This window comes from Chionomys nivalis, chromosome 9 (genome assembly GCF_950005125.1).
Source record: "Chionomys nivalis chromosome 9, mChiNiv1.1, whole genome shotgun sequence".
In the NCBI taxonomy this organism is placed as follows: domain Eukaryota; kingdom Metazoa; phylum Chordata; class Mammalia; order Rodentia; family Cricetidae; genus Chionomys; species Chionomys nivalis.
In genome coordinates this window covers 54119777-54133490 of record NC_080094.1, presented here as the reverse complement: position 1 = coordinate 54133490, position 13714 = coordinate 54119777, and the positions used below count along the sequence as shown (strand labels likewise).

General features: G+C 44.6%; 2 protein-coding genes across 7 annotated transcripts in view; one reads left to right on the top strand and one right to left on the bottom strand.

Annotated features, from left to right (window-relative positions):
* The window catches only part of Znf106 (zinc finger protein 106), a 56356-nt gene extending 50323 nt beyond the window's left edge, over positions 1-6033 (bottom strand). For 2 of the 3 annotated variants that reach the window (XM_057780209.1, XM_057780212.1), the window contains exon 1: positions 5897-6033. The gene's annotated coding sequence lies outside the window, so the exon portion shown is untranslated. Of the gene's footprint in view, positions 1-4320; positions 4586-5896 lie in introns of all 3 variants that reach the window. The other variant, XM_057780211.1, reaches the window with a different exon arrangement.
* Positions 6034-6109: 76 nt separating this feature from the next.
* Snap23 (synaptosome associated protein 23) overlaps positions 6110-13714 on the top strand; it is a 41852-nt gene continuing 34247 nt past the window's right edge. For 3 of the 4 annotated variants that reach the window (XM_057780235.1, XM_057780237.1, XM_057780233.1), the window contains exon 1: positions 10677-10742. The gene's annotated coding sequence lies outside the window, so the exon portion shown is untranslated. Of the gene's footprint in view, positions 6176-10676; positions 10743-13714 lie in introns of those variants that run through there. The other variant, XM_057780234.1, reaches the window with a different exon arrangement.

Sequence of the window (13714 nt, the reverse complement as noted above, 5' to 3'; positions counted from 1 at the left end):
AAAGGGACAGAAACTGACTGAAGCAGAGATGGCTCAGCGGTTAAGAGTACTTGCAGAGGACCCAAGTTCAATCCTTGTACCCATGTCAAGCACCTCACAATCATCTGCAACTTCAATTCCACGAAGACCCAACAACCTCTGGCTCCCACAGGCACCTACTGTACTCACAAGCACCTGTCCACACTCAAATACATAATATGTATTTGTATAATACATATTTTGTAAAAAAAAGAAAAAAAAAAGCTTCCAGATCTGAAGAGATGGCTCAGTTAAAAGCACTAACTCCTCTTCCAAAGGACTTGGGTTCAACTCTAAAGTAAGTAATATTTTTAAAAAAGCCCCCAACATTTGTATTTTATATGAAGATGTTGCAGCTTTGACAGATATAATTGTGAAAATTGCCTTTTACCTCCTTTAAACCCTTTGCTTATCTTTCCTCTGGTTGCTCCTCTATGAATGACGTTCTTTGGATCAGAAAAAGATAGTTTTGAATACAACTTAGTGGTGAAGTGCTTGCTTGCCTACTATGCACCGAATTCTGGTTTTGATTCCTAACACTGCAAAAACAAAACAATGTGGGCGCGGAAGTAGCTCGGTAGTAAAGGGCTTGCCTGGGTCAGTATGCCCAAGACTCCACCCTAAACACTTAACAGGTACCCTTTATCCACTTTTTATTGTAACTATCTCCCGTGCCACCTCATCCTTCCTAGCATGAAATTCAAACCATACAGCCGGGCGGTGGTGGCGCACGCCTCCTTAGTCACTGGTCTACTGCTGTGAAGACCATGACCAAGGCAACTCTGATAAAAGAGAGCCTTTAACTAGAGGCCTGCTCACAACTTCAGGGGCTTAGTCTGTTATGCAGGGGCCACAGCAGCAGGTGGTGCTAAGGAAACTTCAAAGCCTCCCCGCCCCCAGCGGCATACTTCCTTCCACAAGGACACACCTCCTATCCCAATCAAAAGTGACTAAGCAGCCGGGCGTGGTGGCGCACGCCTTTAATCCCAGCACTCGGGAGGCAGAGGCAGGCGGATCTCTGTGAGTTCGAGACCAGCCTGGTCTACAGAGCTAGTTCCAGGACAGGCTCCAAAGCCACAGAGAAACCCTGTCTCGAAAAACCAAAAAAAAAAAAAAAAAAAAAAAAAAAAAAGTGACTAAGCATTCAAAGAGATGAGCCTATGGGGGACAATTCTTATTCAACCACAACTTCCTACTGCACATATGAAATTTAAAACATCAATACAATGTGCTAATTAAAATAAAAGATAAATGTGATTTACTATGAAAATATGTACCTTAATATATATTCTTTAGCATGACTTTATTAAAAATCATGAAATTATGATTTAGCAACTATAAAAACAAACTGATATTGACTGTATTACTGCTTAAAAATACCATGAATAGGGGCTGGAGAGATGGCTCAGCGGTTAAGAGCATTGCCTGCTCTTCCAAAGGTCCTGAGTTCAATTCCCAGCAACCACATGGTGGCTCACAACCATCTGTAATGAGGTCTCGTGCCCTCTTCTGGCCTTCAGGAATACACACAGACAGAACATTGTATACATTAAAAAAAAAAAAAAAAAAACCATGAATAAGCTGGGTGATGATGGCGCACGCCTTTAGTCCCAGTACTGGGGAGGCAGAGGCAGTCGATCTCTGAGTTCAAGGACAGTCTGGTCTATAAGAGCTAGTTCCAGGACAGGCACCAAACCTACAGAGAAACCCTGTCTCGAACTCCCCCCCCCCAAAAAAAAACATGAATAAGTCAGGCATGGTGTGCATGCCTTTAATCCTAGAACTTGGGAGGCAGAAGCAGGCGATCTCTTTGAGTTCAAGACCAGCCAGGTTTACAAAGCAAGTTCCACGACAGCCAGAGCTACATAGAGAAACCCTATCTTGAAAAACCAAAAGAAAAGAAAACAAAAAAACCACAAAAACCATGAATAGCACTTGCTGTATATATGATTTTTCAAAATATCATAGTAACCAACCTCTGATGACCTTTTGAAGCTAAACAAGCACAGCTAGACTGGTGAAATGTTCAGGGGGTAAAGGCACTTGTTGCCAAGTCTGATGTCCTAAATTCAATCTCAGGACACCATAAAGTAGAAGGAAAGAACCAACCCCTGCCGGTTGTCCTCTGACTTCCACACATGCACTGCAGCACACGTGTATACATACGTAAGTAAAATTAAAAGTTTAAAATGTATGATCATCTCAAAACGGGCACAGTGACACACACTAGCAATCCCAGCACCAGGGAGGCTGAGGCACGAGGCTCGCAGTGCTACGTAGTAAGATTGTCTCAAAGAACAATAGCAAAACAAAAGCACGAGTAGCACCGGAGCAACAACTCCACACCCACTTCCCAGTCTCCTACCACAGAAAGCATGGCAGGAAAAAGCAGAGACTCCGAATTAGACAGCACCATGGCATGGGTTTAAGTAAAGCTCATTTCAAACTTCAGTTTCTTTATAAAAAGTGAACAGTGGTCCAGAATGAGGGAGGCAGAGGCAAGTGGATCCCTGTGAGTTCAAAACCAGCTTGGTCTAGAGAGTAAATTTCAAGTCAGCCTGAGATACCCTGCCAAAATAAATAAATAGATAGATAGATAAATGGAATAGTGGACTGGGGATGGAGCCCCACACTTAGCGTGGACACATGATACATGTAAAAAGGTTAAAAATAGTAATTTCTTACCATGAGCTTTGCTTTTCTGAAGACACTCAATTACATTTTGAATAGGAAATACTAGGTGTATAACAGTTTTAAAGACACAAAAGAGCTGACAGGCAATTTAACAATGGAGGTGATGCTGCACAGAGCCAGAACTGCTGCATGTTCAAGGCAAGGTTGGTCTACCTACTAAGTTCAAGTCAGCTATGGCTACAAGAGCTAGTTCCAGGACAGGCACCAAAGCTACAGAGAAACCCTGTCTCGAAAAACAAACAAACAAAAAAATGGTGACCATGGAGGCCAAATTCACCACTAAACCCTAGTCAATCTCAGTATCACTAACAGTGGGAAAACAACAGACAGAAAGGCCGGCATCATTACCAAAGTGTTTAACCCGAATCCAAAAAGCATCCAATTTGTTGTAACAAGCTCTGTCATAACAAACAAGCCTGAGGGTTGGAGAGATGCCTCCGCCGTTAAGAGCACTGGGTGCTCTGGTTCCAGAGGCCCTGAGTTCAGTTTCCAGCAACCACATGGTAGCCCACAACCATCTGTAATGAGATCTGGTGCCCTCTTCTGGTCTTCAGGTATATATGCAGACAGAAGAGAAGTTTACAACTTTTTGTCATAAAAAACATGAAAAAGCTTAGGGCTGAAAGATGAAGCTCAGGAGAAGATTGCTTGTTTAGCTTACAAAAAAACCTCACAGAGTGTGAAACTGAAACTCTGGAGCCATTGGACAATAAATTTTCACTTCCATTTTCCATCCCCTGACTTTCACATTCATTCTACACTTTCAATTGATTCTGACGAGTTTCCACATTCTATGTCCTTATATGCAATATATATGCGTACATGTATATCCACTTAAAACTGGCACTATTGTACACCCTCTTGACACCATCACTTTCACACTGCACAATGAGTATCCTGGAACTCATTCATTACTTCTACAGAGTTGCCTCGTTCTCACAGGTCCTTTGATATACACCTGGGAACTCAGATTTTCTGATAGTCTCTTTCAGATTACAACAACAGCAACAGACTGCAAGCTTTGAGTGGGCACCTCTGCATCCTAGACGTACAGCCAGAGTAATCTCATGCAATTGGTCTGTTTAGGGTTTTTAATCGTTGGGCACACAAATACTAACCTTCCCTTCAGGTACCCCAAACAAGACCTTGTCTGTATAGTTCTCACTGAACCATCCCGGGTCTCAGAACCACTCAATGTACCTTGCCTTTCTCACAGACTCGCCCTGAGTTCGTTCTAATCTGGATATACAATACTACTACAGTTTTTCTTTTTTACAAATACCTTCCTTTCCATCAAAGCAATTTGATTCTGAACTGGTTTGATGAGACTGCTTCACACCTTTCCTCTTTCTTAGCTGCTCTGAAGCTCTCTTCAAAATCTCCCAACACTTTCTCTAGTTAAGAGCTAAGATAGAGCTAGGTGGTGCACGCCTTTAATCCCAGCACTTGGGAGACAGAGGCAGGTGGATCTCAGTGAGTTCAAAGCCAGCCTGGCCTATCAAGCAGTCCCAGGACAGCCAGGACTGTTACATGGAGAAACCCTGTCTCAAAAATCAAAACAAAACGAAACAAAGCAAAGCAAAACAAAAAGCTAAGACGGGCACATACCTGTAATCCAAGCACTCTGTGATTAAACTCAGGCTCTCAAATTCAAGGCCAGTCTGGGCTAGATAAGCTGGATTCTGTCTCAAAAATAAAAATCAACTGTTTTCTAGACCCAATAGTTAAGTTCAGTTCGCTTTCCAAACAGCAGTGCTTTGCATAACAGAAAAAGATGGGCTTTGCTGTCTCCTCAGAGGAAGTTCAGTAATCCACTCACGTGAGCTTAGGCAAATCACCATCAGTCTTCAGTATCTCAGTAACCTGAAAAGTGCTGCCAAAAAAATCATCTATTATAATATCCCGTTAATTTCCTGTGACACACCTGGACTTAGTGAGTGCAGCATAGTGGGTGCTAAGTAAACCCTAGTCGAGTCTGTTATGCTTGGCCAAACTTGAAAACAAAGTTACATTTTAAGATTCCCCCATGGGGGGGGGGGGGGCTGGAGAGATGGCTCAGTGGCTAAGAGCATTGCCTGCTCTTCCAAAGGTCCTGAGTTCAATTCCCAGCAGCCACATAGTGGCTCACAACCATCTGTAATGAGGTCTGGTGTCCTCTTCTGGCCTGCAAGCATACACACAGACAGAATATTGTATACATAATAAATAAATAAATATTTAAAAAAAATTCCCCCATGGGGATTTTTTTTTTTTTTTTTTTTTTGGTTTTTCGAGACAGGGTTTCTCTGTGGTTTTGGAGCCTGTCCTGGAACTAGCTCTGTAGACCAGGCTGGTCTCGAACTCACAGAGATCCGCCTGCCTCTGCCTCCCAAGTGCTGGGATTAAAGGCGTGCGCCACCACCGCCCGGCCCCCATGGGATTTTAAAGAGCCTTTGGCTCTTAGTATTAAAAGGTATCTGTGTCTTAAATCACCTCAATGTAAACCATTATGATGGCTATAGTTCTAATCTGCTAAAAGAACTTCCTTATCTGGTTCTAAGATACTTAAAAAAAAAAGAAAGAAAGAAAGAAAGAAAGAAAGAAAGAAAGAAAGAAAGAAAGGAAGAGTGAAATCTAAAACTTCCCCAACAAGATGGCTTACTTCACTCTCAAAGATGATTACTACACTGACCAGACTTAAGTGTGAGGCGGTGCAAGCATCTCCTCTCCATTAACTACGCACTGAGATTATACTAAATATTAAATGGACACATAGTGTTCCACTAGTTGCTAGAACAGCTTCCCTAAAGCAGAGACCTCAAAGGCAGAAAAAAAGAGGCGAGACTGTCAGTCTTGAGAGGCGGGAAGGCGATTCTAGGCTGAAATCCGCAGCTTTTAAACACAAGACTAAGGCTGAGATTCCTCCCGGACCCCAGGCCGACAAAGGTCAGGGCCTGTCCCAGAGGTCAAAGACCTGGAGCCACGCGTTCAGCCTGAGGGGTTGAGAGCAGAATCGGACCGCCCCTGTGGGTCTTTACCCAAAGCCAGGTGCCCCGCTCGCCCGTAAACTCTAAACCCACGCGGATCGGAGGCGGCACCGTGGCGTGGCTAGCGTGCAGGCGCAGCCCCACCACTTGCTCAAGGGGCAGACCATTCGACCCTCGGCCTCCGATACGCCCCACCAGGCCAGGCCCTCCATACTCACACTCACAGCCCGTCCTTCCTACGCCATCAGGCTACCGAGGGCCCGGCGAGGGAGCTCCCAGAGGCCCCCTTAGCCTCCGGTCCGGCGGCGGCCTGGGACCCGCTCCCCGCCGGGCACTGACGCCGCCGCCGCCAGCGCGCAAGCGCACGCAGCCCGCGCGCTCCCTTCCCCACCCCCCAGCCCCCACCCCATCCGCTCCTTTCAATCATCTAGCTTTATTTGAACATAAGAAGTGAACAACGGACACCGGGCAAGAGGCCCTTCACAAGAAGAACCGAGGTAGATCCCTTGGCATAAACCTGTCCGCTGCACCTCGCTTTCATTCAGCCTTTTTTCCCATCTCTCTCATTCTCCTAGCTTTTTATGGACTTTGTTTTCTTTCCTACTTTAATAGCCCTCCACCATAAACTGTGACACTGTCTTAACTAAATTTCAAAACTATTCCTTTTTTGTGAAACTTTTGAGCAGGTAGGCCTAGACCCCCGATTCTGGAGGTTGTAAGAGGAGGGTCAATATGAGGTCAAGGCTAGCCAGGGTTACATAGTTTCTGGGCTACAAAGTGAAACTGTCTCAGCAAAAACAGAACTAAATTTAAATCTTAGCCTAGCTAGTAATTATTTTCGTTTTGTTTTGTTTTTCGAGACAAAGTTTCTCTGGGTATCCCTGGCTGTCCTGGAACTTGCTCTGTATAACAGCCTGGCCTAAAATTCAGAGATCCCTCTGCTAATCTGAGTACTAGGATTATCTGGGATTAAAGAAAGACTTTTGCCACTATTACCGTGGGGGGAGGGGTTTAGAGACAAGGTTTCTCTGTAGCCTCGAACTCACAGAGATCCACTTGCCTCTGCTTTCCGAGTGCTGGGATTAAAGGAGTGCGCCGCCACCACCCGGCAGTAATTTTTAACTTTACGTAAAGTGATATTTTTTTTTTGGAATGTCAGTTTTTAGGGTTCAAACGAGAATATTTAATGTATTATTAAATTTTGAGCATCCATGTTCGTTTGGGATCTTGCAGTGATAACAGTAAACAGTTATATTATGGTTGATAATGAGAAGTGCAACAAAGAACAGCTCCATTTAAGAAAACTGTCAGAGTTGGGCATGGTGGCGCTCACCTTTAATCCCAGAAGAGGGAGGCAGATCTCTGTGAGTTTGAGGCCAGCCTGGTCTTTCAGAGTGAGTTCCAGGACAGCCAAGGCTACCCTGTCCCCCCCCCCAAAAAAAAAACACACACATAAACCGGGCGGTGGTGGCGCACGCCTTTAATCCCAGCACTCGGGAGGCAGAGGCAGGCGGATCTCTAGGAGTTCAAGGCCAGCCTGGTCTACAAGAGCTAGTTCCGGGACAGGCACCAAAACTACAGAGAAACCCTGTCTCAAAAAACCAAAAAAAAAAAAAAAAAAAAAAAAAAAAAAAACCACACACACACACACAATAAAGAAAGAAAACTATCAAAGCCTCAAATCAAAATAAACAGCTACCTTCATTAATGTGTAAATCCAGATTCCTTCTAAAGGTTTAGGGAATTCTTCCAATACATGTGTGTTTGTGACATCACAAATCCTTGAAGCATGCTACAGAACTGCTTTGCTCTGTAAATTCTGAGCCATAATTTAAGGGAAAGCCAATACAGGTGAGGACCAAGATAACCCTAAATCAGGATTTCACAACTTTTTTTTTTTCTTCAAGACAGGATTTCTCTGTAGTTTTTGGATCCTGTCCTGGAACTAGCTCTTGTAGACCAGGCTGACCTCCAACTCAGAGATCCGCCTGCCTCTGCCTTCCAAGTGCTGGGATTAAAGGCGTGTGCCACCAACACCCGGCAGGATTTCACAACTTTAAAATATTAACGTTTTGGAGCAGATAATTGCCATCAGTTGCTGGCTAGTGCATTCATTCTAAGATAAGGCTCCCCAACTCTGCAGACCCTGCCCCATGCCCTGTGGGGGACGGAAACGGCCCTGGCTGAGAACTCTTTCACATCCATGACCATCCCAGCTCTAAATGAATTCAGCCATGTGTGCTCTCCCTCCCTGCCCTGAAGAAATGATTTGAGAAAGATTAACAAAACAGAAAGTGCTGAGTTCATTTCTACAGGCTGTAAACAAGCAGTTTATAGTGCTTATCAGTCCTCTTCTTTGGTCAGTTCAGTTTATCACATTCTACAATCATCTCTAAGCTTTTCAAGTTCCTTAAACTTGCAGCCACCTTTCTAATTATCAGAGGCTCTTTCTCTGACTTCTCAGAAAACAACTTCCTGTTTCTTTTTTTGTTTGTTTGTTTTTTTGAGACAGGGTTTCTCTGTGGTTTTGGAGTCTGTCCTGGAACTAGCTCTGTAGACCAGGCTGGTCTCGAACTCACAGAGATCCGCCTGCCGCTGCCTCCCAAGTGCTGGGATTAAAGGCGTGCGCCACCACCGCCTGGCCACAACTTCCTGTTTCTAAATAGACAGGCTTACAGATACATTTTGTTGTTATAATTGAGAATCTTCCTCCCTCCCCCTCAACTCTGTGTGGACTGGTCTCTCTTCTGGGAATGTTCCTTTCGGTCAGTGTCTAGGGTTGTTTGTTTTTACATCTATTTATTTGTGTCTGTGTGGAGCAACATTTCTTTCTTTCTTTTTTTTTTTTTTTTTTTTTTTTATTTTTCGAGACAGGGTTTCTCTGTAGCTTTTGGTTCCTGTCATGGAACTAGCTCTTGTAGACCAGGCTGGCCTCTAACTCACAGAGATCTGCCTGCCTCTGCCTCCCGAGTGCTGGGATTAAAGGCGTGCGCCACCACTGCCCGGTATGGAGCAACATTCTTGTCATCTGGTGCACGTCATCAGGGGACCAGCATCTGTGTGGACTCCAGGCTTGATAGCAACTGCCTCTATCTGATGAACTTTCTTGCCAGCCTCTGTCCTATGGGTTTTATTGTTTGAGATGGGGTCTCAGGTAGCTAATGCTAGCCTCAAAATCATTGTATAGTCAGTGATGACTTTGTACTGTAATCATTCATCTCGTGATACTGAGATTATAAGGTTATTCCACTATCCTAGGTTTTCTACCAGTTTGATTTTTAAAAAAATCTTTATATGTTACTTGTATGTTTATCCTGCATGAAAATCTGTGTACCATCCTTGTGCATGGTGCCTGTGGAGGCCCCTGAATTTATGTCCTTTGGAAGAACAGCTATCTCTCCAACTATGATTTTATTTTATTTTTAAAACAAGGGATTACTATGCAGTCCTGGCTGACCTGAAGCTATATGGATCAGGCTGGCCTCAAATTCAAAAAGATCCCCCTTTTTTGCCTCCTGAGTGCTGGGATTAAAGACAGGCATGCACCACCAACTCCCATCAGTGGTTTGACTACTTCAGCTCTAACCCTCTCAAAATCTTTATCTAGATTATCACGCACACCCTTTTTAAAAATTCAATCGTTTTTCTCATTTGGGTCTTTTCTCCCATATTCACGTTTTCCTGTCTTTATTCTGATAAAATAAAAACGAGCAGAATACATAATCCCTCCCTTTTCAGAGGCACTTTACAGTCTGTCCTGATACATAATCCCTCCCTTTTCAGAGGCACTTTACAGTCTGTCCTGATACATAATCCCTCCCTTTTCAGAGGCACTTTACAGTCTGTCCTGATTTCTCCCCTCTCTAGACCATTGCAGTGTTTGTCAACTGTCAGCACTCCCAGGCTATTAAATTCAAAAGACATTTCCCAAGCTTCATCTTCTATAACTTAGGAAGATGCTACTTCTTTGAAACAGTTTTATTCTCTAGATTGCTAGCATTTGGCATTACTTCTAGAGGTGCTTGGAAGAATTCTTGGGGCAAGTGGTCTAAAATCCTTTAGTAATTCAATGGCCATAAAATGAATTATTATTTGGCTCATTATTCCAAAATTTACAAAGTTTACTCTTTAAAGAGCTGCCTCTCTTCCTAGCTTGACTCCCAGCGCTGCTGTTGATGGACTCAGGGATAAGCCTCTGGTGTGCTAAGTGCTACCTTTCTCCCCTACCCTACAGATAGCCCCTACTTTCTTCCTCCTCTGGAGTTTGTGTTGAAATAGGATCTCAGTATGTCGTCAGTCTGGCTTTATATGCCAGAAGTCAGGTGATCTTCCAACCTCAGCCTTCGAAATAGCCTGGGAACTACACGGTGTGAGCTATCACGCCTTCATTTCTCTGGACTCAGTAAGTGAACTCTTAAAACTTCTAAGAATGAACCTCAAGAAACTTTCAGAAGGCGCCTCGTTGTTCTTGGCATCCCATTGTCACGGCCTGCAAAGTTCTTATTTCCTTGACTTCCGGAGGGCCTCCTACTTATCCTTCGTGACTCTAACTTCCTGCGGTAACCATACAGGCACCCCTCAAAATAAGTTTTGTTCATTGTGGGCCAAAGGCAACCCGGAGTTCCTATGCACCGTATTCTGTTCACTGTAATGTGTTAAACGCATCTATTTCACCGATTTAGACGAATCAAAACATGCTGTAGGCTTCGACAGTCATTCCAACTTTTCTTAGGTGTGCAAACTCTTTAGGTGTCCGGCAAACAGCAGCCTTTCGTTCGTAAGGCTGGGTGCAGGAACTCCTCCCACCCTCGGGCGGGGGTTGGGGGGGAATCTCTCTGGTTAACGGGTGAGTTCCCAGGCTCTCCGCCTGCGTGGCAGGCGAGTTAACCCGCCCCCCCCGCACGGTGATTGGCTCCAGCTGTAGAGGCGTGTCTAACCCCGCGGCTCCCGGCGAGTGCGCAGGCGTAGAAGTCCTCAGGGGGCGCATGCGCACGGGTTAGCACCCGGTCCTATCTGGGAGTGTCCGATCTGCTGGGGCTGGAGAGGAGAGGCAGCAGCAGCCCGGTGAGTCTTTTGAAATGTGACTGAGAGCTGGTCAGTGGGAAGGATAGGGTGATATTCCGAGGAGAAAGAGGGTGTAGTGATGGTTGAATTTTGATGGGGTCGGACTTGAGGGGAGAAGTGAACTCCGGCCACTTCTCGGTAGATTGGGCCGAGCTTGAGCAAGGACGCCAGGCGTTGGCGACCAGCGCGAGCCCAGCACAGGAAGGGAGGCGCGATGGTGGTGTCCTGGACTTGTGTGGTTCGACTCCCCATGTCTCATCTCCAGCCTCGGTGTGGCTCCTTAGTTTTAACAGACTGCCTGGTGACCCTAATGACCACACAGTTCTGAGATAGTTGTTGAGAAAACTGACCCCGAGGCTCGTGGCATTGCACACTTCACTGTCTAGGAATGTCCCTGCTTACCTTGACTTCCACGCGGGCGCATACCAAGAGCACGGGCAATCAAAGGATAACTTTTTACCCATATTGGGCTCGGAGTAGTTGGTTTGAGAAAAGTATCTTGAAGTACTGTTTGTTACACTCCTTTCCTTCGTCCTTAATCATTAGTCACTGCACTGTTAGGAAGAGCAAACTGGTGGTGGAGGAAGTGAAAGACGTCAGGGTTGAGGAGAGAGAAAGAACTTTCTCTTTTGCTGCTTGTCATCTGGGTGGGTTTGGCCTGGAGACGGGATGATTGACTGCAGGGGAGTTTAGAAACAGGCAACTTTTTGACAGCATGTTCTCAGCCTTTCGAAAATAGTGTAGTTTCTTTCTACAAGATATTGTAAGCATTGAAATAAGCTCTTCTGCCTTGCTACCTTTGCTGGTAAAATACTGGTAGTTCAGTCATAGCCAGGCAAAACGGATCCTTCTCAGGTTCTTTTCTCTTGGAGAATACGATGCTTAAAACCTGTGAGACCTCATTTGCTAAAGCACTTAAAACAAACAGACAAAACAAAACAAAACATGATCTTACTGTGTAGCCCAGGCTGGCCTGGAACTTAGTGACCAGCCTGCATCTACCTTCCAAGTGTTGACATTAAAGCTTAAGTACTTTAAAATCCAAACTTAGTCAAAGTAAGAAATTTTAATATTTCAGTCACTAGCAAAGTTGATGCCCAAAAGCCATTGGACACTTGTTATTTTTTTTTTTTTTTTTTTTTTTTTTTTTTTTTTTTTTGGTTTTTCGAGACAGGGTTTCTCTGTGGCTTTGGAGCCTTTCCTGGAACTAGCTCTGTAGACCAGGCTGGTCTCGAACTCGCAGAGATCCGCCTGCCTCTGTCTCCCGAGTGCTGGGATTAAAGGCGTGTGCCACCATCGCCCGGCGACACTTGTTATTTGTAATATGATGTATTGAGATATGAGAAAGAACACTTTGAAGTAGATAAGAACAAACAGGAGAAATACTTCTTACTGTGCTACTGGGAGAGGTCATGTTAAAGTAAATGATTAAATAACTTAGCCTGTACCTTAAATATTTATCATACTTGGTAGGACTTTTTGCTTCTTTGTTGTTGTTCCTTTGTTGTCAGGTTTTCCTCTAGCTTTCTACTTCAACACTGTAGCAACCCTCAAGACCAAGTGAGGTTGGGTCAGAACTAGGAGTGGGTGGCTGGAATCTCAGGTGAGAATCTAATGACACCCCGTCTTCTCATTCTACCCCGGGAAGGTCAACAGGCCCAATTTTGAGAACCTTTTGTGACTAATCACAGTTGCTCTGATTAAGATGGTAATGGTTGTTTATGCTCTGAGGACAGTGTTCCATAATAACATATTTAATAATTATGAGGCAGTTATAATGCCTATAATCTCCACTACTTGGAAGGTTAAAGCAGGAAAATTTCAAGTTTCAGGTAGCCCTCAGCAATCTCATGCAACCTCATCTCAAATATATATATATAGAGAGAGACTATACTGAACATGTTCTTCTAGGCACTGCTTTATTTGGTGCTTGGGAATTAAATCCAGGGCCCCTCCTGCATGCTAAGTACACTTCCATCTGAGCTGCTTTTCTAGGAGTAGGTATTGCTGATACATATTTTGCCTGAGTTAACCATGTAACTTGATTTACTCATAATTATTCTCACTTAATGAAGAAACTAAAGTATAAGAATTAAGTAAGCCATAGGCAGGATTTGAAAGCGTTATGTCAACTGGGTATGGTGTCTCATGGCTGTAATGCCAGCACTTTGGAGGCAGAGACAGGAGTATTGCTGGGTTTTTGTTTGCTTTACATTTTACTTATTATTATTTTTTGTATGTGTATGTGTTGAGGGGTGCACACATGGTGTATGTAGTCAGAGGACAGCTTGTAAGAATCCATTCTTTGCTTCCATCATGTGGGTACCAGTGATCAAATTCCGGTCGTCAGGCTTGACTTAAGAACTTTTGCCTGCTAGCCATTTTGAGGGCCCAGATGGCTTTAAGTTTGACGCCATCCTGGTCTAAATTGTATCAGCTTCTGTCTTAGTTCATTTTTACTATTTCAGTGACAAAAGACCATCACCAAGGCAACTTCTTGAAGAAAGCACTTATCTGCCTTACAGTTTTCCAGAGGGTTAAAGTCCATGGCCATCTCGCGGGGAGCACGGCAGGGAGCAGGGCAGCAAGCAGAGCGGGCACTTGAGTGATGGCTGAGAGTGCAGGTCTTGAGACAGGCACCAGGACGAGAGAACTAACTGGGAATAGCACGGGATTTAAATCCTGCAAGCCGTGCCCGGACAACTCCTCCAACAAGGCCATACTTGCTAATCCTTCCTTCCCAAACCATTCCACCAGCTGGGGACCCAGTATTCAAGTCTATGGCGCCCTTCTCATTCAAATCACCACGGTGGTTGTACACGTACCACAGTCAGAGACAGCTTGTGGATTCCTGGGATGGAACTCCGGTAATCAAGTATGTAAGCCCGCATACCCACTGAGCCCTCTTGCTGGCCCCAGGAACACTATTCTTTAATGTTCTTTGGAATTGCTCTTCTTAGAGACCTCAGTAC